This window comes from Nelumbo nucifera, chromosome 5 (genome assembly GCF_055504915.1).
Source record: "Nelumbo nucifera cultivar China Antique chromosome 5, China Antique-T2T, whole genome shotgun sequence".
NCBI classification, from domain to species: domain Eukaryota; kingdom Viridiplantae; phylum Streptophyta; class Magnoliopsida; order Proteales; family Nelumbonaceae; genus Nelumbo; species Nelumbo nucifera.
In genome coordinates, this window is record NC_142653.1 from 6,862,052 (window position 1) to 6,880,146 (window position 18,095).

General features: G+C 45.6%; 1 long non-coding RNA gene across 1 annotated transcript; it reads left to right on the forward strand.

Annotated features, from left to right (window-relative positions):
- Positions 1-1,364: 1,364 nt before the first annotated feature.
- On the forward strand, positions 1,365-3,006 carry LOC104608615 (uncharacterized). The gene is made up of 3 exons (XR_016076041.1): positions 1,365-1,533; positions 1,769-1,946; positions 2,592-3,006. It is a non-coding gene; the product is annotated as an uncharacterized LOC104608615 (long non-coding RNA).
- The last annotated feature ends 15,089 nt before the right edge of the window (positions 3,007-18,095 follow it).

Genomic DNA, 18,095 nt, shown 5'->3' on the forward strand with positions numbered 1-18,095 from the left:
ATCACCATTGCAGAGCACATGAAAAGCACAACCATTTCCATAATACCAACCGATTAGCTTTTATTTTTTATTGTCTATTTTTTTTTTTTCATTCTGGTTTCTGTTACGCCAATAACCCCTTTGTTTCTATTATTAGAACAAGTTAGCTTTAAGCGTTTAAACAAAAAATCTTCTTTGTTCTGCCGATAACTTCATCGATGACTAGGTTTAATCTTTAACAATGAATTGTTCGTCTGCCGATAACTTCATCTATAACTTACAGAAAACAACTTTGCTTTTAATGCATGAAACTATTTGTTTGTATCTCACCAATATATAAAGAAAAAGACAAGGGCAATATTTGGCTCGTTAACCTTAGGTTAATGTGTTTCTTTCACATGTAGGGAGTTGTTAACGTATTAGAACTAAAACCATATTTTCATCTTTGTTTTTCTTTTTTGCTTGATATTACATAGTTTTCAGAATGGTGAGACAGAGTTATTGGCGTAACTGAAATCAGAATGAAAAAATAGACAATAAAAAAATAAAACAAAAAAAAAAAATAAAAGCTAACCAGTTCGTATTACGAAAATGGTTGTGCTTCCTTCCTTGTTCTATGCAATGGTGAGACAAAGGAGATATTGGCGTAACAGAAACCAGTTCGTATTACGAAAATGGTTGTGCTTTTCATGTGCTCTGCAATGGTGATCAGGAAGAGTAAGATCGGTCTCCCTCTTCTCTTTGCTTTTTGATTTTGGGAAAAAAAAAATCAAACCTAATAGATGCAAGCCGTAAAAGTTGAAAATAGTTGGAATTGTTCAAATTAAATCTGATGTCGTTATAGTTTCTCATTTAAACGTTGGGACAAGCAACTGTGACGTGGATTAATAGATCCAACTGGCCATTAGTCCTTCGTTGAATAGTCCAGATCTGTTCTTCACGGAGCGTTCCTTGCACCAACCTCGAAGAAAATGTGAAAAACCCTCGTAATTTATGTATACGTTAGGCCCGTGATTATGCATACGTGTATATCAATAATTTGCCAATTGTTCTTGGGCTCGTTAAGACAAAAGTTTTAAATGACGTGGCGAAAATTGATTGGTGAAGTATCATGATTTTAACGAGCCAAACGTTTGCCTGCATAGAATTTGGAGTCCTTGGGGTTTGGGAACGTGCAGGCCAAACGACCTTTTTTTTATATTTTTTATTCCCTATTTCGAGACCTTTGTATTGTATTTACCTGAAAAATAAATATTTATATGTATTTGCTTCGTAGATTTAAGTCGGTCCCACACCCCAACGGTATTGTACACGACCAAGGTGGGTACTTATTTAATAAGAAACGAAGAGCGTCACACCCAATAATTCACCTCTGCCTTATCTAATAATCTAACCAGTAACCACTGTGTATTTTGTTTTTCCTTCTATAAATAACTCCTCTCTTGCGCAGGTTTCATTTTCGTATTTCGGCCAGCACTGCCAAAGCAAGCAAAACAGTAAGGATGAGTTATTATAACCAGCAACAGCCTCCCGTCGGCGTTCCTCCTCCCCAAGGTACGAGCCACTCTCCGCCCTCCCGATCTACGGTTTTCTAGAGGGTTTTTGCTCCTTTTTTTTGGTTATTACAATATAATCCATGGTCGATCTTTTGTTTCTTTTATGACCAAATTAATTAATATGGGGGTAATTGGCGTTAGAGAGGGTTTGATTTCATTTATTGTAGCTTAGAATTTGAAGGCGGTTAGGGTTTTGACCTGATTATTTGGTTTTTTTTCCTTAATTCTTTTAGGATATCCTCCTGAGGGGTACCCAAAAGACGCTTATCCTCCACCAGGTTATCCTCAAGCGGGTTATCCCCCACAGGGATATCCTCCACCCGGTTACCCACCGCAAGGGTATCCTCCGGCGGGATACGCTCCGCCACCACCACCTCAACAACAACAGAGCGGCGGTTTCTTGGAAGGATGGTAAGCTTCATTCCCGCTAACTTTCTTTCCATTTGTAATTTGATCATTTTCCTTGTCTAGATCTGAGAGTATCATCAGATCCAGAATGTTTCGCCTATCTTATTTAAGAGTCAAAATCGAGTTATCACTTGTCACTCATCATAGGCACGGCGCACGCTGGTAAGACGGTGCGCACGATAATGTACGTGATGGTGGTGCGCATCAGTGGAGGATGATCCTCCCCACGGCAGATAGTTTATTACTTTTTGTCAAATATTTTATTTCGTAAATCGTGAATTGTGGATGGGGCACAATTCACAACACAAGAATTTTACCCTATGAGATTTCCTGAATGCCCTCCACATAACTGCCGCCATGTGGTCCATCCATTACAATACTCCAATGGTGTCTCCGTTGATTCATACGTACAATAACGTTGAAGATTGGGGACTTTTGTGTCATTTAAATAGTATGACCGTATATTATGGCGAGGGAAGTTAGAAACTTAGAACCGTGAAAACCGTTGGTCCGTCTCTAGCCTCGCCTCATCTTTTGATGAAGCAATAGGGGTAATATGGTCATTTTACGTAGTTATGTAATTAATTGAGGAATGACTGAATACTAAGTGGAAGTTTGATTAAAATTTCAAATTTTAAATGGATGCAGTTTGGCTGCTCTATGCTGTTGCTGTCTTCTGGACGCCTGCTTCTGAAAGGAGAGAAGAGAGAAACTCTCGCCCAGCAGCTGCTATTGATCGACGAATTAACGAGGTTCAATTTTAATGATTTGGATAAAAACGAATCACTCTGGCACGGTGACACCAAACGGGCATTCTCTGCTTAAATCCTCTCTGTTTTAGATTCCATTTTTTTCCCTTTTATTAGAGAATTTGGGAGTTTGTTTATTACTTGGAAACGTAACCTCACCTTTGGTGGTGTGTGCGGGTTGTGGGGTCAGATTTGGTAATGTGGGTTGTGTGCAGGGGTTTCCGTTATGTCAACTTTACACCTATTTTTTACTTAATTTGGTTGATTGATAGGAACTTATGCTCTTTTAACAAAAGTCAGCAACAGTTGTCTTATCTCTTGTTCATTTAGTGATTTGCAAATAATGCAATACAAGCAAACTTCAGGGAAAATTCCTTTAACAGTACACTGAATTTTGGGGTTGTGTCAGGTCAGTCTTCAAATTTCAAAACAGTACCCTTAATTTTGAAATTGTGTTTAATAGGTCTCTAATACTGTTATGTGACATCAGGTGAGTATTAAATAATTTCAAAATAGTAAAATTATCTTTTATGATATATTTTTTATCATTTTACCCATTTTGTTTGAGTGTTAGAAGAAATTACCTGTTTTATAAAAAGTAATTTTATCATTTTGAAATTATTTAATGCACACCTGATGTCACATGGGTGTTGACGGATGATCAACTACACTGTAGGGATCTCTTAGACACAATTTGGTTCAGAAACTGTCTTGATACAACCCCAAAGTTCAGTGTACTGTTGAAGAATTTTCTCCAAAGTTTATTTTCTGGCCCTGGGATGGAAAGCATGAAAACAAACGCAACCTTAAATTAGGAATTGAATCTTTTCTTTCAATTTGGCGAAAGCATCTGCTGCTTTCGGTGACAGCTTTTGCTGACTTGTTTTATTAGCTGCTTTGCACAAATGAAGTAATAGTGGAGACCGGATCTGTTCTTCACACTAGGCGTCCTCACACGCACATCCTATCATATATTGGGAATATCTCCCATACTTATTTAGTATTATTTATGGGAGATATTCTCAAGTGCACGGTGGATGTGCATGTGAAGTGCTCATTTGTGAGGAGCAGATCCCATCACGTAATGTAATAGTGTCGGTGATCTTCTGAGAGGTGTCAGATCTTCTCGTTTTCCAGGTTCACAAAGAAATCAGCAGCTTTTATTTGTTTATGGGAAAGTATATCAAAAGCTGGTTTGGTGATGGGGCATCTATTTTTTATCTTTAATGGGTTTTTTTAAATATGTTCTTCGTCCTTAAGATTTGAATGAATGGTTGGAATTCACAATTCAGTTCATGGAATACAAATATTCTAATCAAATACTGCTGACTTTATGTATAAGTTCTAAATTTCTCCTTTCCTAATCCTCCCTCCTCGCGTTATCCGAAAGTTTCCCAATTACCGAATTAGAAATTAGAAAGAATGTCAGTTTTCCTAATTTTATCACTCACTTTTTGGCAAACGTTTATTTTCAACACTACCGTTACATTGTTACATTCAAGTTTTCAACCAAATACCATTAAATGACATCTTCTAGAAATAAAAAAAAAGAACGATGCATGAGCAAGTAGAACACAAAATAAGCAAGAAGTAGTGGAAAAAATACAACACACATACTTTAGGATAAAATCTGAAGATTTCGAAGCGAAAAAAAGGATCTGAAGATTATTTTCAAGCTGATTGGTGTAAGAATGTCTCTTCAACTGTCTCTAAAATTCCTCAAATTTATAATGGACTTAAAATTATTTTCTTTCCTTCATTTTTTATTCATACTAATGGATACCTCCTTATTGAGTTGTGAAACCTCATAATCGAGGTGAGAAGCATCTGCTAACCATTAAACTAATCCCCTCTTGCTAGTTGATATCCACGCACAAGATGACACATCGACACTCTATTGGCTGTACTAATCACAACTAAAATGCGATTCTTGGTTAAATTATAATTTAATATATTAATATTCTTAGCCATGGATGTCTAATACAGCATTTGGTTTGAAAGAAAAAGTAGGGAAAAGAAAGAAAATGTAGAGAGACATTTACAGACCTTGTATAGAAAAATCTACTTTCCCTACCTTTTCCTTCAAACCAAACATTGCTCAAGTGCCATCATAAAATTAAGGTTTTAAATTTTGAAAAATTCTGACCATTTGGAGCCTTTTAAAAATTTTATGTTATTTCGTATAAAATAGCTTCATTAAATATTAAATATTTCATCAATATTTTTTTATTTGATCTTATTTAAATAAAACTGAAAATTTAGACAATTTTGGCCGAAATAAATCCACGCAGTCCTATCGGTGGTCTTGCTGTCACTGAAAGCTTCAGATCATGCCTTAACTAACTCGGATTTGGTATTCATAAACATTGTAGTGGCCCAAGTCTTCCAGCTTCTTTTTGCCCCTGATCATGACTCATCAAATTGTACCTGTACCTTACCTAATTAGCAAGTATAGTATAACTCGGATTTGGTATTCATAAAATTGTCTCACTAGATTGCAATGTTTTTCAGGGGTACCTGTACCTTACCTGGACCTTACCACGAGGCTGGCCTACTTTTGCCTTTGGGTCATGAAACATTGATTTGATTGTTCGAGTTGAATGAGTCAAATTATGTGTGTATGAGTAAATATATATTTTATTAATAAATAGTAAATAATTATGTTTTATATATAATATATGTATTGTTTTATATTTAATTTATATTATTTTTAACTTTTATTTATAAAATATTAAAAATTATGATTTGATATCAAAAAAGAGTTTTTTTTTTCACGAAAATAGCAGGGCAAGACACTCACAACACCTTTAGACATATAGATTTTGAAAAGTTACCTAAAATGAAAAAAAAAAGAAAAGATTATCTTAATTGAACATTAAAGTACAAAGTTATGACCTCCAAAAATTTATACATACATTAAGTGTGTAACCTATGATTCAGTGATCAGGTTGAATAGTTCAATTGTAACAATGCACATACATTGTTGTTCAGGCCCTTTTTGGGAAGATATTTTATTTATCTGAGCTGCCAGAGTTCTGTTCGAGGAACAACTCCTTAATTGTCAAGGAAATACTTGGTGTCACAGATGAAGATCTTAGCACTCTTCGAATGCATACTTTCTCCAATAATGGGGATGTTGATTCAATTCAGAAGATGGTAGATAGTCCAGAATCAGGGGAATCCAGTGAAGATTCATCCAATGCTTCACGAGATTGATAATGTAATTCTGGGAGTGTAGAAGCAGGGAGCAAATTGCAGTGTTGGGCTTAGTTTAGCATGGGGAGAATCAGAAGAGTAATTTGGGAGTTTAGTAGCTCCAGAGAAAGATGGTCTTATATATTATTTAGTTCAGGGGATTTTGATTTTTCTTATAAGTACTTCAGAAGAAGATAACGTGAGAGAAGAAAATTTTGGCGAGTTCCATTTTTTTTTCATGGTAATACATTCTGCAGTGAGGTTGAAATACTAAATCGATGGTCTCATCTTGCTTTTATATTCAAAAAACACTGGTTCTGGCCATGGCGGTGCCCAGTGGCGAGCGCTTTAGACTCTGTTTCATTTTCTTGAGAAAGAAGATGATTAATAATGTATTTTATTTTTAAGGGTAATTTTGATATTTTCAAAAGTCTTAAATGACATGTGAGGTCACGTGATATACATAACTGATGGTCCATTAACGGAAGATACTAGAATGTTGGAAAATGAAAATTCGGATATTAGATTGTTGTATTTTAAAGTTCGGGTACTAAGTTGACACTCAGTCTAAAGTACAGGGTACCTATCGGGAATTTTCCGTTTTAATGACTGAAATATGACAAAGAAACTCCCCTCTCAAACACAAAAACCATTTTTTTTCAGAGACATGAACAGTTTTCTTGGTTGTGATTTCGATAAATAAATCTGGGTTTCATTTTTTTATCCTTATAGTTGGTTTGAAGAAATGCAAAATTATTAATATCGACACTGCTAAATTTTCACTTATAATAGGGATTGGGGACCAGAATTTGCATCAACTAGACTGTCCAACTATTTTCAAAATGCTTTAAGATAACTGGTAGCCTTTCTATTGCTTGTTATTATTGTTGAGGAGAAGCCCACCAAAGATAAAAGTAGTTTTTCCTTTATTTCTCTTTGTTTTTTTTTGTAATTTTTATAAGTCAAAATGCATTTCGTTTTCATATTTATATTTATGTTCTTTAACTAATCTGATGGAGAGCAATCCGGTCGGTCTTAGCTGTCAACGATCTTGTCTCTGACTGGAGCAAAAGGTGCCTGAAATGAGAAAGAAAGCGAGTAGTCTCCGGGGAGGAACCCGGTGAGATTGCTCCGAAGCTCAAGTTAGTATATTCTCAAAGGCAAGACAAAAGACCAGATGGCACAAAGTTATCATGTCCCTGGCGTCTTGGGGGGGAAGGGGGCCTTTTATAACCACTTCGCGCACTCACTCCCAAGCTCCTGTCAGGTCGGATATCATTACCTCTGCACTTCCACCAGTTCGGGTGTCATCACATCTGCTGGGGCAGACAACCGCCACTGCTCTCTTTGTCGGAGTCGTCTCTGTAACTGGAAGTGGCGGTGGTAGGTGGCCGTTGAAGTGCGGCTGTCAAGCGTCAGATCCTAAGTCAGTCAGGTGCGCCGCCTCAGGAGACAGACTCCTTTGGTGTCAGGTACGGTTGTTCAGTTCGGCGGCCTGGAGACGAAGTGCCGGAGTGGTGTACGAGGTGAAGTCTTGAGTTCGGATAGAAGTGTAGCCCGAACTGCCCTGGGGTGGGCCAGTTCGGGTTGTTGCCCTTTGCGCTCCTCGTAAGGCTCGGGGTCAAAGGGAGAGTTCGGGCTCCTTTTGGGGGGCTCGGACCACTGGTTCCTCCTCTCGGAGGTCGCGTCTCGAATGTACTGCCGTGCCGAGCTGTTGCTCCTGCCAGGTCACCCGCAGTTGCTTCCACGTATTGGGTGGCCAAGGGGTCGGACCAAATCTTCCTCCATCAATTGCCCCCCACTCCTCGCGCTAAGGGTCTTGCCCTGGCACGGGGAGTTCGCGAGGTGACGGGTGGATTTGACCCGTACTTCAAACTGGTTAACTGATGGCGCGAAGTGTGCGTACGTCAGAAGATTTCCGAATTCCTCGAGTGCCAAAAAGTCAGAAAACGCGCCAATCCGTCTTTAAATGCAGGGAGATGTGACGACGGGCGTTATTTCAAATTCAAAAAATGTGCCACTATTGCCTTTAATGCTGGGAGACGGGACAGCGGGCGTTATTTCAAATTTGAAAAAATGCGCCACTGCTGCCTTCAATGTTGGGAGATGTGCGTCGGCGCTGCTTCAGTTTCCAAAGACGTACGGCCAGTCACGTCTCGGTCTTAGGAGGGGTGCGGTCAGCTTGATCATGGGCCATTGGATTTGCCTCGATCAGAGCCGTCGGTTTTTTGTCACTGTGGGTATAAATAGTGGGGGACCCCCAACCGCTTTCCATCGCCACTCTCCTGGGTTCGCTTCTTGAGCTCGCGTCCAAGTTTTAGCTCTCGTCAACCTTCCGTAGTCCGTATGCTTTTTTCGGGTGAGTCAATACTCTCTTCCTAGTTTTTCTTTCCTCTCAATGTCTAGCTTGGACAGCTTAGACAGTTTCTTGAGGGGGTTAGATGCAGGTTCCACGAACCGAGCTGCATCCCCCGACCCCGAGGTAGAGCTCAAGGAAGAGTTCGAACCCGTAGGCCAAGTCGCCTCGGGTAGCTTGGCGTCCTCCTCCTGTCGAGGTCGGACGTTAGACAAGTTTAGGCCCTCAACCATGACGCCTGAGGGGCTTTACTCCCTTATCACCCAGTTCAACCTGCCTGGGCAATACACTTACTTTATACCCTCGGGCGACTTCCATTGGGAACACGGTCCTGACGAGATCGTGATATTCCGGGAGCAGCTCGTCGCCGGGTTGCGCCTACTTTTCCACCCTCTCATCGTCGAGGTTATGAACCACTTCGGCATCACCGTTGGTCAGCTCCACCCGAATTCTATCCGCAATTTGGTTGGGACTATCTCCCTCTTTTACGAACACATTCTGCCTTTAGACCTGGAGATCTTCTCTTCCATTCTCATGCTTAAGAAGCAAGCGGGTCCCCTTCCCGGGTATAGGCGGGCGTACTACCTGTCTCCTCGCCCGAGGTTCAAGATTTTACACGATCTTTCCAACAAGGTCCCGGTGTGGAAACGGGACTACTTCGGGGTACGAAGTGCAACGGGGTGGCCGTTCCAAACCGGGTGGGGGTTGGCTGCCCCTGACCCCGGTGTTACACTAGATAGGGAGACGGCGAAGGGCCTCCGGGACTGGGCCCGGCTCGGGCTAAAATGCCACCTTTATCTGACGGAGGCCAAGCTCATCCAGGCCGGCCTGAGTTCGGGTATGTTCCTTGCTCAGAGACTTGCCTTTGTTTTGTTTTGCTTTCCATTCTTTCGTATTCCTGATGCAGAGCTCTTTTTGCAGGTGTGATGGACGCAAAAAAGACTCGCGATGGGAACCTATTTCATGCCATGAAGAGGAGGAAGCGAGTTGCCAAACGGACTCGTGCCGAACTGCCTCGAGATGCGGAGCCCGAGGTACTGAGCTCTCCGCCAATGGATCCGCCTAGGGAGCCCGAGATGACTCCTCCAGTACAAGAAGTGGCAGGGGCCTCTTACGCCGAGGCTACTTATACCCGGGCTGGGCCTTCAGGCTCGAGAGGCCAAGGCGAGTTCAGGAGCGTGCTATCGCCGAACCATGCTCTTCAAAAAAGTAGGGAGGCCGTTTACCCTGAGGAGGTCGCGACGTGGACCGAGCTTCCTTTGAACCACGTAGCCGGGCGTGCTGCCTCTTATGCCATGGTGGTAAGTCAGCGACTTCTTGTCGGGCTCCTTGTCATTACCTTTCTCACTATTGCTCTTTTAACATTCTCGTTATTTTTCCTTTTGGAAGGTGAACTCCTCCATCCATGCCTTAGCGGCCCAAGCGGAAAGGAGCTCGAGGCGGGCACGAGCTGCCGAAGAGGCTTCCCGCGCTGCCGAAGCGGCTTCTCATGCTGCACAGGCCAGGCTGGCGAGGTCTCAGAGAGACACTGAGGCCATGGGAGTGGTGGTGAAGCACATGGCGGACCTGAGGCTGGACCTACAGTATCAGGTCGAATACCTTCAGGAGGATATTAGAGAGAGGACAGAGATCTTTTCTCAGGGCATCGAGGATGCCAAGAAAAAGGCCGTTGAAGACAATATCACCTCGCCGCGCTTTGACGACCTGATGGTGGGCTCGTACAGAAGGGGTTTTAAACTGAGCCGTTGGATGATCAGGAACACGTACCCCGAGCTTGACATCAGCGCCATAACTACTTCGTGCATTACTTAGGAGATGGCTAACGCGGCTGATGGTGAACCGGATTCTGAGGATGAGGCAGGACCCTTGGGTATCGTTGAGGTGCCTTCCGAGGGTAAGGACTGAGATTGTTGGACTGCTGGAATGTTTTTTTTTTTTTTTGGAATGTAAACAGAGTATGCTGTAATGAAATGTCCTCCTTTTGGTTAAGTGTTGTTCTTTCACCCTCTTTTTTCCGAACTGACTATGTTGCCGAACTGACTATATGCCTCTGAGGATACGGTGCCGAGGTCCTTATCAGCTCGCTGTTAGCACTTAGGCTTGGTGTTAGCATTTTGCCATTGCGTGCCCATGCCGGAGAGGTGACTAAGTCTTATGGTGTCGAAGTCCTTGTTAGCTTGGCATTCTAGCCCTTAGGCTCTGGTAGCGACTCCTAGTCCACTTCGCTTGGTGATTTATAGGTAGTATCACCTTAAGTTAACGACGTTCCACGCTCGGGGTACTTGTTTGCCCTCTAATGTTTCGAGCTCGTATGCTCCCCCGAGCGCCCTCTTTACTCGATAGGGCCCTTCCCAATTCGGTCCAAGTTTGCCCACGCCGGGCTTGGGTGCCGTGATCTTACGGATAACCAAGTCGCCGACATGGAAGTTCTGCTTTTTTACTCTGGCATTGTAGTACCGAGCTACTCTTTGCTGGTAAGCTGCGGTCCGGATGTACGCGAGGTCTCTTACCTCGTCTAGTAGATCGAGGTTGGTACGTAGCTCATCTCCGTTTGTCTGATCGTCGTATGCTTCTAGTCGCAGTGTAGGTACTTCGATCTCCGTCGAGATTACCGCTTTAGTGCCATAGGTGAGGTTAAAGGGGGTCTCTCCCGTGGAGGTTTTTTTCGTAGTTCGGTGAGCCCATAGAACATTTGGTAGCTTGTCCGCCCACAGCCCTTTAGCTCGGTCTAGTCGCGCTTTCAGCCCGCGGAGGATAGCTCTGTTCATAACTTCTGTTTTACCGTTTGCCTGTGGGTGCGTGACCGATGTGAAGTTCTGCCGAATCCCCATATCTTGGCACCATTCCTGAAATTTGATGTCCTCGAACTGCTTGCCATTGTCGGAGATCAATACCCAAGGTAACCCGAAGCGACATTCTATGTTCTTCCAAAAGAAGTTCTGTACGTTTCGAGCTATGACTGTTGCGAGAGGTTCAACTTCTACCCACTTTGTGAAGTAATCTATCGCCACCACTAGGAACTTCCTCCCACCTGTTGCTGGTGGGAATGACCCCAGGAGGTCAATGCCCCATTGCGCAAAGGGCCATGGACTGGTGAGATACTTGAGGTCGACGGTAGGCTGATGGTGGAAATTGGCGTGCCTCTGGCACTTGTCGCATTTTCTAACGAGCTCGATGGATTCTGCCTTCATCGTTGGCCAGTAGTACCCTTGTCAAAGTGCCTTCTGGGCGAGGGCCCTGCCCCCCAAGTGTCTGCCGCACAGACATTCATGAGTGTCGTGGAGTACGAGCTCGGCTTCGGCAGGTCGCAAGCAACGCAGGTAGGGGAGCGTGTAGGATCGTCGGTACAGCCGTTCGTCTATTATGACATATTTGGCTGCCTGGCGCTGCACCCTTCTGGTTGCATTGCGATCTGCAGGGAGGGTCCCATCTAGCAAGAAGCTCGCGAGTGGGTCGATCCAGCTCGGCTCTGTTTCAAGGACGGAAGCAATCTCCTCTGCCCCCCCCCCCCCCCCGAGAATGCTTGGCCGAGGTAAGTCCTCTATGTACACGGTTCTCATGGCGTTGTGACTGGTGCTGGCTAATCGGGACAGGGCGTCGGCCTCAGTGTTCTTTGACCTCGGGATTTGCTTGATGAAGTGTGACTGGAAGTTGAGCAGAGCCTCCTTTACCTTTGCCAAGTAGGCGATCATAGTTAGCTCGCGTGCTTCGTATTCGCCTGTAACCTGGTTGACCACAAGCTGGGAATCGCTGCAGATAACTATGTGTTTCGCTCTTACCTCTTGCGCTAGGGCCAGCCCGGCTATCAATGCCTTGTATTCCGCCTCGTTGTTGGATGCCGTAAACTCAAAGCGTAGCGCGTATTCCAATTTCATGCCACCCAGGCCGCGCAGAACTATTCCAGCCCCGCTGCCCTGTTGGTTCGAGGAGCCATCTCTGTGAAGGATCCAGGGCTCCTCATCCCAGTTCGCGTTTGGCCTAACTAGGAGAAATGCCACCCTGGCTGCTACCTCATGGGGTTCGGACTCTATTGGCCTGGGAGTTCCGGGCTCACCCGAACTGGGGATCTCGGGCTCAATCGACGTAGGGACTTCGGAGCTGAACGTGCACTCGGTGATGAAATCTGCTAAGGCATGGGCCTTAATAGCAGTTCGTGGCTTATACTGGAGGTCGTACTCGCTGAGCTCGATGGCCCACTTCGTCAGCCAACCGGACACCTTGGGCTTGAGTAAGACTTGCCTCAGAGGTTTGTCAGTCAAGACGATGACAGTGGTAGCCTGGAAATATGGGTGGAGCTTCCAAGCTGCAATTATTAGTGCGTATGCTAGCTTTTCTATCTGCGGGTATCTCGTCTCTGCTCCCTACAAAATTTTACTAACATAATAGATGGGTCGTTGGACCCGATCTACTTATTTTATTAGTACCGAACTAACCACCTCGTTGCTTTCCGAGAGGTATAGTTCTAAGACATCACCCTCCTCGGGCCTGGTTAAGACCGACACACTAGCGAGGTATTTCTTTAGCTCGTCGAACGCGAGCTGGCAATCTCGGGTCCATTCGAACCCTTTGCCTTTAATTGCCTTAAAGAAATGCAGGCAGCGGTCTGCCGACTTGGACATAAAGCGGCTCAGGGCGGCTATGCGGCCATTTAACCTTTGGACCTCCTTCAATTTTCGGGGTGGTCTCATGTCTATGATTGCCTTAATCTTGTCTGGGTTGGCCTCAATGCCGCGCCGATTAACGATGTACCCTAGGAACTTGCCCGAAGTGACACCGAAGACACACTTGTTTGGGTTTAGTTTCATGCTAAATTGATGTAGAAATTGGAAGACAGAGTGCAAGTCTTGTATTAATTCATGCGAAAACTGTGTATTGACGACCATGTCGTCTACATAACATTCTATCTTCGTGCCAATTAAGGGCTGAAACAGCTTATTCACGAGTCTTTGGACGGTCGCCCCAGCATTTTTCAGTCCGAAGGGCATGACCTTGTAGCAGTACAGGCCGAACTCGGTTATAAATGTGGTTTTTTCCTCGTCGGACTGGTCCATCCTGATTTGGTTGTAGCCTGAGTAGGCGTCCAAGAAGCTTAGCAACTCATGTCCCGAGGTCACGTCCATTAAGCGATCAATTCTGAGGAGGGGGAAGCAATCTTTCGGGCAAGCTCGGTTCAGGTCGGTGTAGTCGACGCACATGCGCCACTTATCGTTTGCCTTTTTTACCAGAACTGGGTTGGCTACCCAGCTCGGGTAATGAACTTCCCTTATGAAGTCTGCTGCGAGGAGCTTCTCAACCTCCTCATCGACCACCCTCCAGCATTTTGGGGCTAAGTTGCGTTTCTTCTGTCTAATGGGTCTGACTACAGGGTCAGTATTAAGTTTGTGAGTTGTAAGGCTGGGGTCAATACCAGGCATATCAGCCGCGGACCATGCAAAAATATATAAATTTTGAAGTAAGAAACTTACCAGTTCGGATCGTAGAGGTTCCTGAACGGAAGCACCGATCTGTAGCGTTCGAGTTGGGTCCGTAGCTGAAGTTGGGATCGCGACTGTTTCTTCTGTGGGCACAGCTCGTTCTTCGCCTTGCTCCGTAGGCCGCTCCAGTTCGAGGTCGTCAGCTACCTTGGTTTTTCCCTTCAGGGCGGCAACATAGCACTTGCGAGACTCGAGTTGGTCACCCCGCGCTACTCCCACACCGAAGTCTATAGGAAACTTCATTGCTAAGTAGTAGGTGGAGACCACTACCCGTAGGACATGAGTGATTGGTCGCCCTATTATGGCATTGTATGGGAAGGGGGTTGCGACCACCGGGAAATCGTGGTTGAGTCTGACCGCACAGGGCCATGTGCCGACTTCCACAGGTACTGTTATTTTTCTGAGGGGCCTGACTTCCTCTCCGCTGAAGCCCACCAGAGGAGTGTTTGCGGGCTTCAACTCGCTTCTCCGCAACTAAAGCTGGTCAAACGCCAATTTGAAGAGAATGTCCGCCAAGCTGCCTGAATCAACAAGCACACGCCTGACTTCGAAGTCGTTAATCCTTAGTTTTATGACAAGCGCATCATCATGGGGGTAGTGGACCCCTCGCGCATCGTCTTCCGTGAAGAAAATTGGTTCCTCCGTCTTCGGCCTCTTCGGAGGGTTCTGCTCTTCTCGGGCAGCTTCGCGAACTGACGCCCGGGCTGCTGCCGAAGTACAACCTGCTACTACCGACCTCCCACTATCACATGGATGGTTCCCCGAACTGGCCTCTCTTCCGGAGGCTGTCTTTGTGATTGTTCGGCTGGCCTGCTGCTGGACTCAGGAGAATCCTTACCGTGCTCCCCTTGCCGACCTGTCTTATTATTACTATTATTATTATTATGTTGTACAAAATTTCTTAAGTACCCGCGACGAATGAGTCCCTCTATCTCGTCGCGGAGATTATTACAATGTTCGGTACTATGACCGTGGTCTCTATGGAAACTGCAATACAAGTTTTTGTTCCTCTCGTTTGGGTTCCCTTTTAGGCGAGGTGGCCACTTTACGTATGGGGCGTCTTTGATCGTCATCAAGATCTCAGCCCGCTTTGTGTTCAAGGGCGTGTAGTCTGTCCGACCTGTCATGGGAGCTCAGAACGGCTGGCTTGGTTTCGGCACCCGAGCTGGGTCCTTCCGGCTGTCTCCTTGATTGGAGAGTTCTTCTCTCTTCCTTTTTTCAAACCCGCCCCTAGTCCTTTGGTTGATCTCCTCCTCCGTTCACATGAACTTGTCTGCGAGCTTAAGGAACTCAGCAATGGTCGCGGGCTGGTTGGCCACTATGTGCCACTTGAACTCCTTGTGTGTCACTTCCATCTTGGCCGCCGCGAGCTAAACTGTAGGGTCTAGGCGTGGGATCTGTAGGCATGCATCGTTAATCCGCTTGATGTAGCTGCGGATGGACTCCCCTTCCTTCTGGACCATGCCGATGAGGCTCTCTTCGGTTCAGGGGCACCGCTTGCTGGTGACGAAGTGCGCGGTGAAGACCTGCACGAACTAGGCCCAACTCCTTATTAACCCGAAGGCCAGGTTCCTGTACCAGGTGTGAGCCATTCCTCTAAAGGTGGTAGTGAAGGCTACGCACATACAGGACTCGCTGGCCCTAGCCAGGTGCATCTGGGACTGGAAGGCATCAACATGGTTGCTGGGGTCAAAGGACCCATCATACTTGTCGAGTGGGGGGAGTTTGAAGTCTTTGGGCATAGGAACTGCAAGGAGTTCTGATGACAGGGGGAAGGGACTGAGAGGATAGGGGTAGCCTTTACCTCGTCCGAGCTCGCTTCTTCACCTCGGGGCTCGGGCAGGACGCGGGTTGCAGTTAGGCGGCTTCGCCGGCGGCGCCTCTGCTGCTTGGAAGGCCCGGCGTTAGCACTGCTTGCCTCGGTGTTCCCGAGCTCGATGGGCCTAGACTGCTAGAGGTAGTCCACAGCTAAGGCACTGAACTGGTTTTCGGTGTGCAGGGGCCCATCCCGAGAGCGCAGGGGTGATGCTGACTTGATGGATCGGGCTCCTGGTCCGCCGGCGCGTGGCGAGGCGGGGGCAGCCGCTCTCTCTCTCCTGCCAGGGGATGAAGCCTAGCTTCTAGAGGAGCTCCGAGCCTGGGAAGCCCGAGCTTGGGAAGCCTCCTGGTGGGGGCGCCCGCCTTGAGGGGAGGGCTTGGCTCGCCTAACGGTGGGGTGCCGAGGTGGGAGCTGACTTTGAGGCAGTTGGGGGAACTGCTGCTGGTAGTGGTATTGGGATACATGGTGCAACATCTGCTGCTGGTAGATTTGATGTTGTTGAAGCTGCTACATTTGGGCTTGGATGGCCCGCATGCCATGCAGCAGGTCATCGAGCTGGTTCTGGCTAGTTGCCGGGGGAACAATGGTTGGTTCAGCAAAGGTGGTCCCAACAGAGAGAGGAAGGGGGACGTTTATGGCGGGAAGATTCACGGGCACCACTGTTCGTGACGCATTCAGGCTGGGGATCCCATCCACCGGAAGGGGGATGGTGAACTGTCCGATGCACACCACGGGGACTTGGAGTTGTTCCTCGGTGGCGTTCATCTTCGTGCTACGTCCGACATTGCTGGAAGAAGCCATAGGTGTTGGGGTTTCGTTGACAAAAGGTGCTATGAAAGTTTTAGAGGGAGGCTTTTAGAAGTGTTTCCCACAGACGACGCCAATTGATGGAGCGCAATCCGGTCGGTCCTAGCTGTCAACGATTTTTCCTCTGACTGGAGCAAAAGGTGCCTGAAATGAGAAAGAAAGCGAGTAGTCTCCGGGGAGGAACCCGGTGAGAATGCTCCGAAGCTCAAGTTAGTATTTTCTCAAAGGCAAGACAAAAGATCAGATGGCGCAAAGTTATCACGTCCCTGGCGTCTTGGGGGGGAAGGGGGCCTTTTATAACCACTTCGCGCACTCACTCCCAAGTTCCTGTCAGGTCGGGTATCATTATCTCTGCACTTCCGCCAGTTCGGGTGTCATCACCTCTGCTAGGGCAGACAACCGCCGCTGCTCTCTTTGTCGGAGCCGTCTCTGTAACTGGAGGTGGCGGTGGCAGGTGGCCGTTGAAGTGCAATTGTCAAGCATCAGATCCTAAGTCAGTCAGGTGCGCCGCCTCAGGATACGAACTCCTTTGGTGTCAGGTACGGTTGTTCAGTTTGGCGGCCTGGAGACGAAGTGCCGGAGTGGTGTGCAAGGTGAAGTTTTGAGTTCGGATAGAAGTGTGGCCCGAACTGCCCTGGGGTGGGCCAGTTCGGGTTGTTGCCCTTTGCGCTCCTCGTAAGGCTCAGGGTCAAAGGGAGAGTTCAGGCTCCTTTTGGGGGACTCAGACCGCTGGTTCCTTCTCTCGGAGCTCGCGTCTTGAGCGTACTGCCGTACCGAGCTGTTGCTCCTACCAAGTCACCCTTAGTTGCTTTCACGTGTTGGGTGGCCAAGGGGTCGGGCCAAATCTTCCTCATCATAATCGTTTATGATAACACGATTGTGAAAAGATAGGTTCCAATCATAATAAAAGGCAGAAACAATATAATTTCTTTTTTATTTTTTATTTTTGATAAAATACTAAATTAATAGATGAATCTTTGCTAGATCTAGGACTTAGCATGCATAACTTTCTAAATAAGGAAAATTAGTGCGACGAATTTCCTGCAACATCCTTAGTTGACAAAGGAAATTCAACTTTCTTGTTTTTACTTTTTATTAATATTTTACACGTAAGTCCGTGTGAATGTTGATTAGTATAAATCCATGAGAGTTTGTGTACCAAGTTAGTTTTTTGGGGAATGAAAAGTTGCTTCTGTTTTTAAAAGCATCTTTTTTTTTTTTTGGTCGGAAATAAGGGTATTTTCCTTATAAAACTGTTTTTCATTTTTTTTTTGTTAACATGTTATAAAACGTGTTATATCTTTTGCTGACGTGATATGTTTTTAGGGATAAAAATAGCATTCATGGTTTCATGTTGAATAGCATGATTTCATGGAACAGTAATCAATTTTGGGCCTCTATCAGAACAAGATGGTAGTGATTTAAAAGGATGTCTCTTGTGATTTACAAGTTACAACCATGGAAACTAGAAGAGCATTCTTCATCTGCTTTTTAATTTTGTGCACGTATAACAAATTAGATGTTAATGTTTGGAAAAATAAAGTACAATGAAATGAAGATGGTCATTCCTAGCGCGGCCCAGCCCATCCCAAGGCCCATGATCACCCCCTGAGTCGGTACCTTCATTAAGTTGTATGTGGTGAACTTCAACTCTTCAGCACCGTATCTGAACTTGGAAAGATGTTCACATGGAGAGAGATAAGGATGAAGGATCCGTGGTAATCAATGTTATTGGGCTGGGATGGACATAAA